This window comes from Globicephala melas, chromosome 3 (genome assembly GCF_963455315.2).
Source record: "Globicephala melas chromosome 3, mGloMel1.2, whole genome shotgun sequence".
In the NCBI taxonomy this organism is placed as follows: domain Eukaryota; kingdom Metazoa; phylum Chordata; class Mammalia; order Artiodactyla; family Delphinidae; genus Globicephala; species Globicephala melas.
Window position 1 is genome coordinate 39,551,945 of NC_083316.1, and position 15,449 is coordinate 39,567,393.

Here is a 15,449-nt window from a genome sequence, read left to right on the forward strand (position 1 = left end):
TCTATTTATAAAATCAAAAATATGCTCAAAATAGAAAATTGAAATCTATAGGAAAGCACAAAAATAAAAGCAAAAATATTAACCCACATATGTAAATATATAACATTTGCATATAAGTGTGCACATAAATAAAATTAATATATATTAATTACTGGAAATATAAGGACTGAGTCAAACTTTTTAATGGTAAACTCTTCCGGCTTATCTGTATCTGACACTTGTATCCAAAGGTGTTTTACAGTAGGAAAACATCATTGTTTAAAAGTTGACTTTAAAGCTTTGGCAAAGCTTGAAGGCAAACTGCATTGGCCTCAACATTAGTAAAGCCATTTGTGCCTTAAGTAAAATTTGTCCTCATACTTGATCGAATTTACAAAGCAAATATGTTGATCTTTTGCTACCTAGGTCAGCTCAAAGTCAGTGTAATCTTTTATGCTGTAGGAGGTTAAATGACTCATTTTTAAAGCAAAAGAGAAATATTGTCTCTATTAGGATGTCAAAAGGCAGCTTATCTGATGTATTAATAAACAAAGCCAAATGGTCTTCTCCTACATATTTACCCATCCCAGAGTCAATCACTCAGCTGAATTTATTATAACTGCTAGGGCTTACTTAAGAAGACATTTAATTATGAAGCATGTAATTATCACAATGTTTGCTTAAATGGGATAATGAAATATATCTTGCATAAATATTGGTATACATAGGGACAACTGTAGCAGGAAAGGAGGAATTTAGGCTAGCAAAATATTCTGTAATTAGATTAAAAGGTTTGGAATATTTTAATGAACAAAAATTCAGAAGAACTAACTTTTTAGAAATAAATCACTGATAAAATATGGGCAATGAAGAATGGCCACTATGGAAGGCACCAGAGTCCTTGGGATTGCTCAACTGTGTACTGTAAACTGAACCTTATTTTAAAATGTTGTGAGATGTCACAGACTCACTTTTCCTGACTCCTCCCCTCTAAAAACATCTGTGTCCGGAAATAATTCCACAATCATAAATGGACTCAAAACTCTGAAAGCTGTGAAGAAAAAAGTAGCCTCACAGTCCTGAGTTCCCTGCGTTTTCTTTTCATCTTCCACAGATCTCCAACTGGGCACCTGAGGGGCCCACAACCTGGAAGCACCAACATGTGTAGATCAAAAAACAGGCAAACAAACAAAAAACCCTGTTCTCTTTGGTGAAAAGGCCAGGAAAGAGGCAGCACATCAGAGACCTAGCTGGGAGAAACATCCCACCATCCCCACCTAGGGCGCAGAGGGTCCAACTGACCACAGCAGCAGAGCTAGGGCAGAGACTCATCCCTTGCCCCCAAACCTGGGGCAGTGACAGACCTGATCGAGAGCAGCAGCAGAAACAGAAAAGGGGCCCACATCGTGTCACATATCCAGGACACTGCGGCCCAATCCACCCCAGCAGCAGAGTCTACAGATACATCCCTGCCCCACATCTGAAGCATTAGCAGGCCTGATGTGTAGGAACTCACACAGGCAGCCTTATATCTTTGACTTTAATGGCATTATATGTCTTGAGATTTTGACTTTTTAAAATAAAGTTAGGTATAGTTAGGCAACATTTAATTCTGACAAACATAAAGTTCATAGTCTTTTTAGACAGAAAAGGAAAATATTTACATAGAAAAATCATTTAAAGTGCAAAACAGTGAAGTTAGGTCTAAAAATCATAATCTTTATTTCCAATACCATTTAGAATCAAGACAATGTTATCTGAGGAAAAGGTGATACATGAGAGCATAAGGGAGAAGCTTGGATCTCCCATTCTTAAAGCACAAACAACTACTCTAAACTAGGAAAGGCAAAGTAGTAAAGGGAAAGATCCATTTGATACATGGACATGAATTTCACTCAGCTCCATGGAAATAAATTAGCAGAAAGGACATATACATGTGTGTTTTCAACCAGCAGTGCAGCCATTAATTTGAACAAATAGAAATAACCTGCTTCCACTAGGTTATTTCTCTTATTTGCAACGAAGAACTCAAATGGATACAGAGGGCATAAAGAACTATAGTGCATTAGTATCAGGATAGAAGAAAAATAGACATTTTCTTGAAAGACAAAAGGCAAAGTCACTATGAATGTCTGTGTAGTTTGTGCACAAAGGGCCTTGATGAAAGGACATGGGGGGTGAAATTGAGCACATAATACACAGGTACCTTGTGCCTGGATACAGGTCTGCACTTACCATTGCGATGTCACTGTTCACCAAACCATGAACTTCCTAGGCTGCATCTACCAAGGGAAACACTTTTCTTCTCTTCATTGTATAAGCTAGTGATAGACCTGGGGGAAAAAATACAGAATGAACACACAGAAAATGACCCCTCCAAAAAAATAAAAAAGAAAATATCCATCTGAAACATGACTGTTTCAGTCATGGCATTTAGAAAAATGAGAATCATGAAGATAAATATTGGTGGTGCCCAGCCACATCTTGTCTAAAACTCTGGAGAAAGCTTTGGATACTGCCTTGGAATCTTTTCAGTCTTAACTCCTCTTATGGATGTTCTGAGCCTAAAGCCATTAACCATTATAATCATTAAAAGTCTTTTGTTCTGACAAAACATTTCACAAGCACCATTTTGATTCTGTTCTATCTGTGCCTGAGTGGAACATCCAAACCGTTCTTCTGGCCCAGTTTCTTCCGGGGAAAGATTTCTTGGCTGTTTGAACAAAATTATAGGCATGTTCTTTTGTTGTGCTAAAGAACAGAGCTTCAAAATGGAAAGATTCAAGGAAGAATAAATTATAATAATTACTATGAGAAAGATCACAGAGCTGCTTATGGATAAAAATAACATCAGAAAAGTAGGAATGATGGATAAGAATTTTTTAAAAAGGGGGAAGAAGGGTATATGATGGAATTTTGACTTAGAAAAATCTGGGAAAATGAGAAGATTTTAATCAGATGCTCTGATGAGTTTAGGAATATGGATAAGTGGAAAAGATCCTTAATGGTATTATGTTATTTTTTGGATCCCCTTGGAAGACTTGGATATAGAATTGTAAAACTTATTTTTGGAGATTGGTTCAAGATGGTGGAGTAGAAGAACATGTGTTCACTCCCTCTAGTGAGAGCACTGGAATCACAACCAACTGCTGAACAACCATCAAGAGGAAGACACTGGAACTCACCAAAAAGATACCCCACATCCAAAGACAAAGGAGAAGCTGCAATGAGGTGGTAGGAGGGGTGCAATCACAATAAAATCAAATCCCATAACTGCTGGTGGGTGACTCACAAACTGGAGAATGACTATACCATAGAAGTTCACCCACTGGAGTGAAGGTTCTGAGCCCCAAATGAGTCTTCCCAACCTGGGGGTCCAGCAACGGGAGGAGGAATTCCCAGAGAAACAGACTTTGAAGGCTATCGGGCGTTGACCGCAGGACTTTGACAGAACTGGGAAAAACAGAGACTCCAATCTTGAAGGGCACACACAAAGTAGTGTGCACATCAGGACCTAGGGGGAAGAAGCAGTGACCCCATAGGAGACTGAACCAAACCTACCTGCTAGTGTTGGAGGGTCTCCTATAGAGGCAGTGGGTGGCTATGGCTCACTGAAGAGACAAGGACACTGGCAGAAGAAGTTCTGGGAAGTACTCCTTGGCATGAGCCCTCCTAGAGTCCGCCATTAGCCCCACCAAAGAGCCTGCAGGTTACAGTGCTGGGTCCCCTCAGACCAAACAACCAACAGGGAGGGAACTCAGCCCCACCCATCAGCTGACAAGAGGATTAAAGTTTTACTGAGCTCTGCCCACCAGAGTAACACCCAGCTCTACCTACTGCCAGGACCTCCCATCAGGAAGCTTGCATAAGCCTCTTAGATAGCCTCATCCACCAGAGGGCAGACAGCAGAAGCAAGAAGAACTACAATCCTGCAGTCTGTGGGACAAAAAACACATTCACAGAAAGATACACAAAATGAAAAGGCAGAGGACTATGTACCAGATGAAGGAACAAGATAAACCCCAGAAAAACAACTAAATGAAGAGGACATAGGCAACCTTTCAGAAAAAGAATTCAGAATAATGACAGTGAAGATGATCCAGGCCCTTGGAAAAAGAATGGAGGCAAAGATTGAGAAGATGCAAGAAATGTTTAACAATAATTAAGAATAATTAAGGAACAAACAACTAGAAGAATTAAAGAACAAAGAGATGAATAATACAATAACTGAAATAAAAAATACACTAGAAGGAAACAGTAGCAGAATAACTGAGGCAGAAGAACAGATAAGTGATCTGGAAGACAGAATGGTGGAATTCACTGCTGTGGAACACAATAAAGAAAAAAGAATGAAAAGAAATGAAGACAGCCTAAGAGACCTCTGGGACAATGTTAAACACACCAACATTCGCATTATAGGGGTCCCATAAGGAGAAGAGAGAGAGTAAGAAACCAAGAAAATATTTGAAGTGATAATAGTCAAAAACTTCCCTAACATGGGAAAGGAAAATGCCACCCAAGTCCAGGAAGTGCAGAGAGTCCCAGGCAGGATAAACCCAAGGAGAAATACGCCAAGACACACAGTAATCAAACTAACAAAAATTAAAGACAAAGAAAAATTATTAAAAGTAACAAGGGAAAAAACAACAAATAACATATGAGGGAACCCCCATAAGTTTAACAGCTGATTTCTCAGCAGAAACTCTACAAGCCAGAAGGGAGTGGGAGGATATATTTAAAGTGATGAAAGGGAAGAACCTACAACTAAGATTACTTAATGGGCATAGAGGGAACCTACCTCAACATCATAAAGGCCATATACGACAAACGCACAGCAAACATCATTCTCAATGGAGAAAAACTGAAAAGCATTTCCTCTAAGGTCAGAAACAAGACAAGGATGTACACTCTCACCACTATAATTCAACACAGTTTTGGAAGTCCTAGGCATGGCAATCAGAGAAGAAAAAAAAATAAAAGGAATACAAACTGGAAAAGAAGTAGTAAATCCGTCACTGTTTGCAGATGACATGATACTATACATAGAAAATCTTAAAGATACCACCAGAAAACTACTAGAGCAAATCAATGAATTTGGTAAAGTTGCAGGATACAAAATTAATGCACAGAAATCTCCTGCATTCCTCTACACTAAAAATGAAAGATCAGAAAGAGAAATTAAGGAAACAGTCCCATTCACCATTGCAAAAAAAGAATAAAATACCTAGAAATAAACCTACCTAAAGAGGTAAAAGACCTGTACTCAGAAAACTATAAGACACTCACTGATGAAAGAAATCAGATGACACAAACAGATGGAGAGATATACCAAGTTTTTGGATTGGAAGAATCAATATTGTGAAAATGACTATACTACCCAAAACAGTCTGCAGATTCAATGTAATCCTTATCAAATTAAAAATGGCATTTTTTACAGAACTAGAACAAAAAAATCTAAAAATTTGTATGGAGACACAAAAGACCCCAAATAGCCAAAGCAGTCTTGAGGGAAAAAAGTGGAGCTGGAGGAATCAGACTCCCTGACTTCAGACTATACTACAAAGCTACAGTAATCAAGACAGGATGGTACTCACACAAAAACAGAAATATAGATCAATGGAACAGTATAGAAAGACCAGAGATAAACCCACGTACATATGGTCACCTTATTTTTGATAAAGGAGGCAAGAATATACAATGGAGAAAAGACAGCCTCTTTAATAAATGGTGCTGGGAAAACTGGACAGCTACATGTAAAAGAATGAAATTAGAACACTCCCTAACACCATACACAAAAATAAACTCAAAAATAAACTCAAAATGAATTAAAGACATAAATGTAAGACCAGACATTATAAAACTCTTAGAGGAAAACATAGGAAGAACACTCTTTGACATAAATCACAAGATCTTTTTTGACCCATCTCCTAGATTTATGGAAATAAAACAAAATAAACAAATGGGACCTAATGAAACTTAAAAGCATTTGTACAGCAAAGGAAGCTATAGACAAAAAGGCAACCCTCAGAATGGGAGAAAATATTTTCAAATGAATCAATGGACAAAGGATTAGTCTCCAAAATATATAAACAGCTCATGCAGCTCAATATTACAAAAACAAACAACCCAATCCAAAAAAGTGCAGAAGACTTAAATAGACATTTCTCCAAAGAAGAAATACAGATGGCCAAGAGGCACATGAAAAGGGCTCAACGTTACTAATCATTAGAGAAATGCAAATCAAAACTACAATGAGTTATCACCTCACAGTGCCTAGAATGGGCATCATCTGAAAATCTACAAACAGCAAACGCTGAAGAGGGTGTGGAGAAAAGGAAACCCTCTTGCACTCTTGGTGGGAATGTAAATTGTTACAGCCACTATGGAGAACAGTATGGAGGTTCCTTTAAAAACTAAAAATAGAATTACCATATGACCCAGCAATCCCACTACTGGGCATATACCCTGAGAAAACCATAATTTAAAAAGACACATGCAACCCAATGTTCATTGCAGCACTATTTACAATAGCCAGGTCATGGAAACAACCTATGTGTCCATCGACAGACAAATCGATAAAGAAGATGTGGTACATATATACAATGGAATATTACTCAGCCATAAAAAAGAACAAAATAATTCCATTTGCAGCAACATGGATGACCCTAGAGACTTTCGTACTGAATGAAGTAAATCAGACAGAGAAAGACAAATAAATTCGCCTTCTAATTGTATGTTGCTGATACATGGAATGTGGTTGGTATTTCTATAGTGACCATGATCTTCTGACCTTCCTAAATGTTTTATCAGTTTCAGTAGTATGGTCATGTTTATTTTGTAGTATTTTCTTTGTTAATGAGGAGTTACCCCCTTTCCTGCTTTTAGGCTTTTTCTTTCTTTTGTCTTGAAGATCTAGCTAGGACTTCTAGTACAATGTTGACTATAGCTGATAAGACCAAATATCCTCAGCTTCTTCCTGACCTCTCAGTATAATGTTAACTCTAGGTTTTTCATAGATGCACTTTATTCAATTGTTACTTTTTTTCCTAGTTTACTAGGAATTATTATTATTATTATGAATGAGTATTAAATTCTGTCAAATGATTTTTTGGCATATTTTGAGATGATCATATTTTTTTCAAATAGTCTATAAATTTGTTGATTTTTAATAATTTTTTTTTTACAAGATAAACCTAATTTGCATTTCTGGAATGAAATCCACTTGTCAGGAGTTATTATCCTTTATTTATGTTGCCAGATTTGGTTTAGAAAAGTTTTGTTAAGTATTTTTTGTATCTCTGTTCATAAAGGATGCTACCTACAATTTTCTCTTGTTGTAAATTCCCAGTTAGGTATTGGTATCAAGGTTTTGCTGGTCTCATAAAACATTAGAGAATGCTCTAAAATCTATTATTTTCTAAAACAGTTTATGTAAGATTGGCATTGCTTCTTTCATCAATATTTGATAGACATCACCAGTGAAATAATCCTGGCCTGAAGATATTTTGGGGGAATATTTTTAATTACAAATTCAATTTTATTCATAGATATAGAACCATTCATATTTTATGTTTAACCTCACGTGAGTTTTGGTAATTTTAGTCTTTCGAGAAATTTGTCTATTTTATCTGTTGCCAAATTGTTGGCATAATGTTGTTCAATGTATTCCTTTATAATCCATTTAATATTACTAAAAATTATTAGTGTTATCTTTTCTTGTGTTCCTGATATTGGCATTGTATGTTCTCTCTCTCTCTCTGCCTTTCTTAAAATCAGTCTAGCTAAGAATTTACCAATTTTGTTAATATGTTGAGGATTAACATATGCCTCATTTTCTCTATTGTTTTTTGTTTCATGTTTTATTAATTTATACTCATCTTTGTTATTTGCTTTCTTCAGATTTGATTTTCTTTTATTAATGTTTTGCTTTCTAAGGTAAGTAGCCACATAATTCATTTGAAATCTTTCTTCTCCTCTAACAAAAGCATTTAAATAAAATTTCTCTTTAAGAAAAAATTTTCATGCATTTCACAAATATGAAATATTGGATTTTAATTATCTTTAACTTTGAAATATTGCCTAATTACCTTTGTGCTTTCTGGTCTTTCATATGTATTATCTAGAAATATGTTGTTTATTTTTCAAATATTTGAGAATTTCTAGGTATTTTAAGTATGATTTTCTAATTTAATTTTATTGTAGTGTGAGAAAATTCTCTCTCTGTCTCTCTCCTTCTTTCTCTATAGACAGATATGTAGAGAGATATGGATATACACATATATAGATATATATACTCATATATACATATATACACCTATATAGACATAAGTATATATTGATTGTAGATATAAGAATATACCTATTATAGACATAAGAATATACCTATTATAGTTGTAAACATATTCTATTATACCTATAAGTATATATCTCATACATATACATGTATATTTTTATGAATATCTGTTACATATACACTTATACAGAGATATATAGAGATATATATACAATACTATATATCTAGTATAGTATTTTATATATATATATATATATATATACACACACACACACTATGGTATATACTTATATATGTACTTGTATATATACTTTGTCTCTATCTACCCACACTATTACTATACAGTATACGGTCTCTCTTGGTGAATGAATATTCTAGTGTTATTGGGTGGAGTGTCTATACATATTAATTGTGCTAATTATGTCAAGTTGTTTGAGAGTATTGTTTAAATCTTCAATATATTTACTTTTACATGTTGTTCCATCAGTTACTGAAAGAAGAATATTAATATCTTAACCATAAATATAGATTTGTGTATTTATAACTATTATCTTCTCAGACTGCATCAAGTATTTTTGAAGCTTTGTCATTTTGTACATACTTATGTAGGATTATTATGTTATTTTGATGAGTTCATGACATTTCTATCATTATGAAATGACTCTCTTTACTACTGGTAAAGTCTACTTTATTTGATGTATTGCATCCACATCAGTGTTTCCATGCTTAGCATTTCTTTCAGTTCGTTCTTACAATCCTGGTTTTTTATTGGAATACTTCTTTCAATTATATTTAACATGGTTATTTGATACAGTTCAGTTTAAGCTTATCAGTTTGCTATTTGTTTTTTATTTGACTTACTTTTGTATGCTTGTTAGGTCCTTCCCTATTTTTCCTTCCCTGAATTATACATATGTGGAGTGAGACTCACAGGTGAAAGCAGCAGTGGGAAAGATGACAGACAGAACACAAATTTGAACAACTTCTCATGAGAGTTTAGTGTTCAGATCATGTTAAGATAGACAGCCTTGCTAAATATCTCGAGTTACAGGTCCTTCCCTATTTTTCTTTGGGTTCATTAACAATTTAAATAATTCATTCTATCACTTTTATTGGATTTTTGCCTGAACTTTTTGCATTTTTAATGATTGCTCTAGTGATTATATTATACAGCCTTCACTCATCACAGTCTACCATAAATTCTTTTATACCACCATAAGAACCTTAAAAGACCATAATTCTTTTTATGCTCTTCCAGACTTTATGCAGTATTATGTCCATACATCTTATAAACATCACTATATATTTTTATCTTTTTTTAAACAGTGAATGGATCATTAAATAATTTTTGAAAAGAAAAATAAACCTTATATTTACCCATAGGTTTACCATTTCTAGTTCTTCTCATGTCTTCTTTTGGATCTGAATTTCCATCTGGATCATTTCTCTTCAGCCTAAATATGTTCTTTTTTGCATTTCTTTTATTATGGGTCTTCTGGCAACATGTTTTCTCAGCTTTTGTTTATCTGAATTTATCTTTATATCACTTTCATTTTTTAAGAATTTTTTTCTTAAAATAAATCATGGGTGAAATGTTAGTTTTCCTCTAAGCATTTTAAAGATGTCAAGGTGCCATTTCATTTTCTCTAGACTTCCTTGTGTCTGATGTAAAGTCAATCATCATTTTTATTGTTTTTCTCTCAGTGTTTTTAAGATTTTTTGATTTACTTTTATTTTTTTTAGCAACTTGACTGTGATGCACCTATGTGTATTTTTTTCTTTTGAATTTCTTTTGTTTGCAATTTGCTGGATTTCTTAAATTTGTGGATGGTTCCTTTTATCCTTGGGAAAGTGTTGGCCAATATTTCTTCAAAGTCTTTTTCTAACAATTATTTCTCTCCATTCTTCTCAAAATTCCAAATGAACTTCATATTAAATCACTTGATGATGTCCTACACATTTTTAGCCTTCTTTATTATCTTTCATTTATTTATTTTTGCTTGCTTCAGTTAGGATAATTTTTTGTGAGGGCTCTTTAAATTCTTATCCTTTTTTCTGTACTGTCCAATCTTGTGTTAATTATACTCCATGAACTTTGATTTCAGATATTACATAGCCCCATTCTTGAATTTTCCTTAGGCCTTATTAATAGAGTTTTTCTATATATTCTGAATTTTCTTATCTCTTCACCACTTTCATTAACTGTTTTCTGTAGATACTTTAACATATCTACAATGGTAAATTTTAGTTCTTTTCTGCTAATTCCAACATGTCATCTCTAGATCTGTTTCTATTGACTAATTTTTCTCATCATTATAAGCCATGTTTTGGGGCTTCCTTACATGATTGATATATAAATGCATAATTATTATTTTATACTGGATATAACACTATATAGTGAATAGGATTGAGTTTTGTGCTACTAGGCAGTTAAATTACTGTTGGTCACTTTAATCTTGTAGAAGGTTTGGTTTTAGGTGTCTTCAGGGCATATCTACTAATACTTTTTCTTAATAGTAGGCAATAGTTATTATTCCTGGTCCTTAGGGATCTTAACTGTAAGATATTATCCTTCTGGAATTTCAACAGATAGCCCAAGATATTTAGCAAGGATGTCTACTTTGACATGATCTGAACTCCAAACTCATAAGAAGTTGTTCAGATTTGTGTTCAGTCTGTCATCTTTCCCACTGCTGCTTTCACCTGTGAGTCTCACTCACATATGTATAATTCAGAAGTCAATCAAGGATTTGCAGGTGTTTGTTTGCAGGTTTGGGTGCCTCCTTTCTCTGTGTCTCCCTCCTTTGCAGGATTTTGACCCCAACTTATATTGGCTCTGGAAGTCCCAGTCTCTGACTTCTTATCCCATAAAACTCTATCTTATGTTTCAGGTTAATTTTCCATGTAAGAAAAGAACTGACAAATGCCCTCACTAGAGAAGCTAACCAAATGTGGAATTCAAAGGTTTATGTCTTTCTGTTTCTATCTTCCACAGGTTGCTCTCTACTACCTCAAGAGACAGGTTTCTTTTTTTTAAAGATGTTTATCCAGACTTTATAATTGCTATCAGTAGGAGGGTTAGTCTGATATAAGCTAATTTACCATCTGCAAGAGTTAAAGTCTTAAAATCACTTAAAATACTCTTTAAATAATAAACTTGTGCATTTTTTAATGCGATACAGTATTTGGAGAGCATACAGATTGTCCACTTTTATGTAGGGCACATTTTAGAAGTTAGTATTCTGAATTTTGCACCTAATATATAACATTTCACTGATCCACAGATAATTTTCTGACCACGACAAGAAGCCAAGAGCACACTTGCACCATGATCAAATGGAGGCTAGACTTACAGTGTAGCAGTTGCAGTGGAGGAAACACAAGCATTGTGGCTCTTAGAATAGCACCTCAAAGTCAGAGATGAAGTGGAGACTTTGTGTTTAAACTTATGATTTGGGGAAAATTCTCTGTTCAGAATAGAGTATACCACAGGAAATATTAAATTTATGTGGAGTTATATTAATTTACATAATTGGGAAAGTCCATGAGAATATCCTATAGCATTTTCAATTAGAAATTGAATTTTAGCCTAACCTCCATGGAGTCCCATTTTTCCTAAGAAAAGTAAATAGTAGCTGTCATGCTCAGTCTAATTCAAGGCATTTTACTCATTTTTTCTGGATGATTCTAGAACTGTGGAAATAGACTCTCACTGAGAAACAATAGATTGTGCAGCCCTTACAACCACAGGTCACATTGTCACCTTGTTACAAGACCTAAAAAAGAAATTCATGAAGAACACTCTTCTATGAATGAAAAGAAAGAACTTTGTAACTGATTGAAAAATGCTATTGAAGTGGTTAAAGAGCAGGTCTTTTGAAATATGTGGGTAAGTGAGAGTTTGTACTTCTAGTATTAGAATATATATTATTTATCAAATTCCCAAAGAATTCCGTTTCTCTGCTGGACAGCTTGACTGCCCAAGAAAAGTATGTTTCAGGAGGGAGTGTTTCTGGGATTCTGATATGATGTTTACAACTGCATTTAAGAATGAAAATTATTGTTCTAAGTGATTTAGGTCTTAAGGATTTGTAGCAGGTCAGCTACAGTGATGGGCACTGTTTTGAGAACTAAAACAAAGCAAAATGATTTTTTAAAAAAACAAAGAATTCAAGTAAGAAAGAGAGCTGGTTGGCCAATTATTTTAATGGGGCTTAAAAGTCAACAGCAGCAAAGGGACACTTATATGTCAAACATTACTAAAGCCAGTTAGAGAGGATGAAAAGAAAGTTACTCTCATGGAGACTCTCAGAGAATGAGATATCAGAAGGAATCATGGACTTGAAATGTCCAAATTCTCTGGGACCCAAAATGAATGTAGACAATTCACTCTCCTTATATCAGATGTCAACAATCAAGGTTGGAATAGGCAAGAATAAAGGCTGATGCTCAAAGTCAACCAAAAGATAAGCTCAGAATCATTTTGGTTTAGGAATTGTACCCCCTGATTTGTTTGTTCATTTGTTTTTTTTATTGAGGGACAACACTTATCACAAATGAATCACTTTAGTTAATGGGATGCTAATCTCATAATGTTCTAGGAAACCCCCAGATCATGTAAGAATGATTGAATGAGAAACTGGAACTTCCTAGAAATTTTGTGGGTTAGAATGTAGAAGTCCCTGTTTGATTCAGTTGTAAGAAGGAGGATAATTAGTAGCCAACTTCATTCATGATAAAAAAGAATCCTATTTTATTCTTTCTGTCTTTATTTGCAGAAGAATCAGTTCTAGTGAGTTTAGGAAGCATTAAACCCAGTTTCAGATATGTTTGTTGCTCTGAGAATTCAAATTCACCAATATCTGCTTTGGCTGGATTATGAAATGATAAAACCAACAAGATGAATTGTACAATTTCCCCATTCCCCTCATCTTGGAGGAACCCAACTCCATCCTGGACCAGGAGGAGGAGGAGGAAGCAGTAGGGAAGGAGGAGAGGTAGGAGCATCTTGGCTGTGGAGGACTTCCGGGTGGCAAAAAATACAAATGGTTCTGTGAATTGCAGCAGACAACAGGTATTTAACAGAGACAGAAAATAAGCATTATAGAGTTCTTTCCTATTAGAAATATTAAGAGCAGCTCTTCAAAACAAAAAAAAGTGGGGAGGGGGGAAGAAAACTTAAGAACGTAAGAGAATGAGAAGACAGAAAGTAGGAAAATCGGGACTTCTCTGGTGGCGCAGTGGTTAAGAATCCACCTGCCAATGCAGGAGACACGGGTTTGATCCCTGGTCTGGGAAGATCCCACATGCCAAGGAGCAACTAAGCCCATATGCCACAACTACTGAGCCTGTGCTCTGCAGGCCGCGAGACACAACTACTGAAGCCCGCGTGTCACAACTACTTAAGGCCGTGCACCTACAGCCCGTGCTCCACAACAAGAGCAGCCACCAAGAGAAGCCACCACAATGAGAATCCTGCGCACTACAATGAAGAGTAGTCCCTGCTTGTGGCAACTAGAGAAAAACCCGCGCACAGCAACGAAGACCCAAAGCGGCCAAAAAAATAAAAAATAAATGAATAAATAAAATTAAGAAAAAAACAAAAGAAAGTAGGAAAATAATGGGGAAAACATTAAGGTTAGGAGTTTGAGCAAGAATTTATAATGAGGTTTCCGCAGAGCTGGAACTCCTGGCTTGGGGTCTCTTCCCTCTGCCGTCACGGAACTGCCCCGGAGCCCGAGGGGAGGTGGCCTCACTGAGGCTGCCAGCTCTGGAGGGGCCCCGGAGGCTGAAGCCGCGACAGTCCCAGGGACGGCGGGCCGTTTGTTTCAACAAGTAACTTAAAGACAAAATGGAAAAACAAGGTTTGTGCCTTAGATCATGTTGATGTGAAACCAGGGATGGCCACCTTGTTCCAGGTTTGTGAATTGCAGTGCCGCTGAGCTCCATTTTTCAACTTGTTTTTTTGTGAGCTACCAGCAAAACCGCAGGATTGCCTGGAGAGGAAGATGGCGGAAGAGTAAGACGCGGAGATCACCTTCCTCCCCACAGATACACCAGAAATACATCTACACGTGGAACAACTCCTACAGAACACCTACTGAATGCTGGCAGAAGACGTCAGACCTCCCAAAAGGCAAGAAACTCCCCACATACCTGGGAGAGGGGATTAAAAGCGCTGCTTAAAGGAGCTCCAGAGACGGGCGTGAGCCGCGGCTAAAAGCGCAGACCCCAGAGACGGGCATGAGACGCTAAAGCTGCTGCTGCCGCCACCAAGAAGCCTGTGTGCGAGCACAGGTCACTATGCACACCCCCCTTCCGGGGAGCCTGTGCAGCCCGCCACTGCCAGGGTCCCGGGATCCAGGGACAACTTCCCCGGGAGAACACACAGCACGCCTCAGGCTGGTGCGAGGCTGGTGCAATGTCACGCCGGCCTCTGCCGTCGCAGGCCCGCCCCTCACTCCGTGCCCCGCCCCCCACCTCCAGCCTGAGTGAGCCAGAGTCCCTGAAGCAGCTGCTCCTTTAACCCCGTCCTGTCTGAGCAAAAAACAGACGCCCTCAGGCGACCTACACGCAGGGGCCAAATCCAAAGCTGAACCCCGGGAGCTGTGCGAACAAAGAAGAGAAAGGGAAATCTCTCCCAGCAGCCTCAGAAGCAGCGGATTAAATCTCCACAATCAACTTGATGTACCCTGCATCCGTGGAATACATGAATAGACAACGAGTCATCCCAAATTGAGGAGGTGGACTTTGAGAGCAAGATTTATGATTTTTTCCCCTTTTCCTCTTTTTGTGAGTGTGTATGCGTATGCTTCTGTGTGAGATTTTGTCTGTATAGCTTTGCTTCCACCATTTGTCCTAGGGTTCTATCCGTCCGTTTTTTTTGTTTTTGCTTTTTAATTTTTTTCTTAATAATTATTTTCTATTTTAATAACTTTATTATATTTTATCTGACTTTATTTTATTTTACTTTATCTTCTATCTTTCTTTCTTTTTTTCCTTCCTTCCCTCCTTCCTCCCTCCCTCCCTCCTTTCTTTCTTTCTTACTTTCTTGCTTTCTACTTCTACTAATTCTTTCTTTCTACTTTTTCTCCCTTTTATTCTGAGCCGTGTGGATGAAAGGCTCTTGGTGCTGCAGCCAGGAGTCAGTGCTGTGACTCTGAGGTGGGAGAGCCAA

At 36.6% G+C, this 15,449-nt stretch overlaps 1 long non-coding RNA gene across 2 annotated transcripts in view; it reads right to left on the minus strand.

The window, feature by feature from the left end:
- LOC115866469 (uncharacterized) overlaps positions 1–15,449 on the minus strand; it is a 1,106,684-nt gene that overhangs the window by 636,075 nt on the left and 455,160 nt on the right. For both annotated transcript variants that reach the window (XR_011377317.1, XR_009563374.1), the window contains exon 4: positions 2,215–2,312. This is a non-coding gene — a long non-coding RNA (uncharacterized lncRNA). The remainder of the gene's footprint in view (positions 1–2,214; positions 2,313–15,449) is intronic.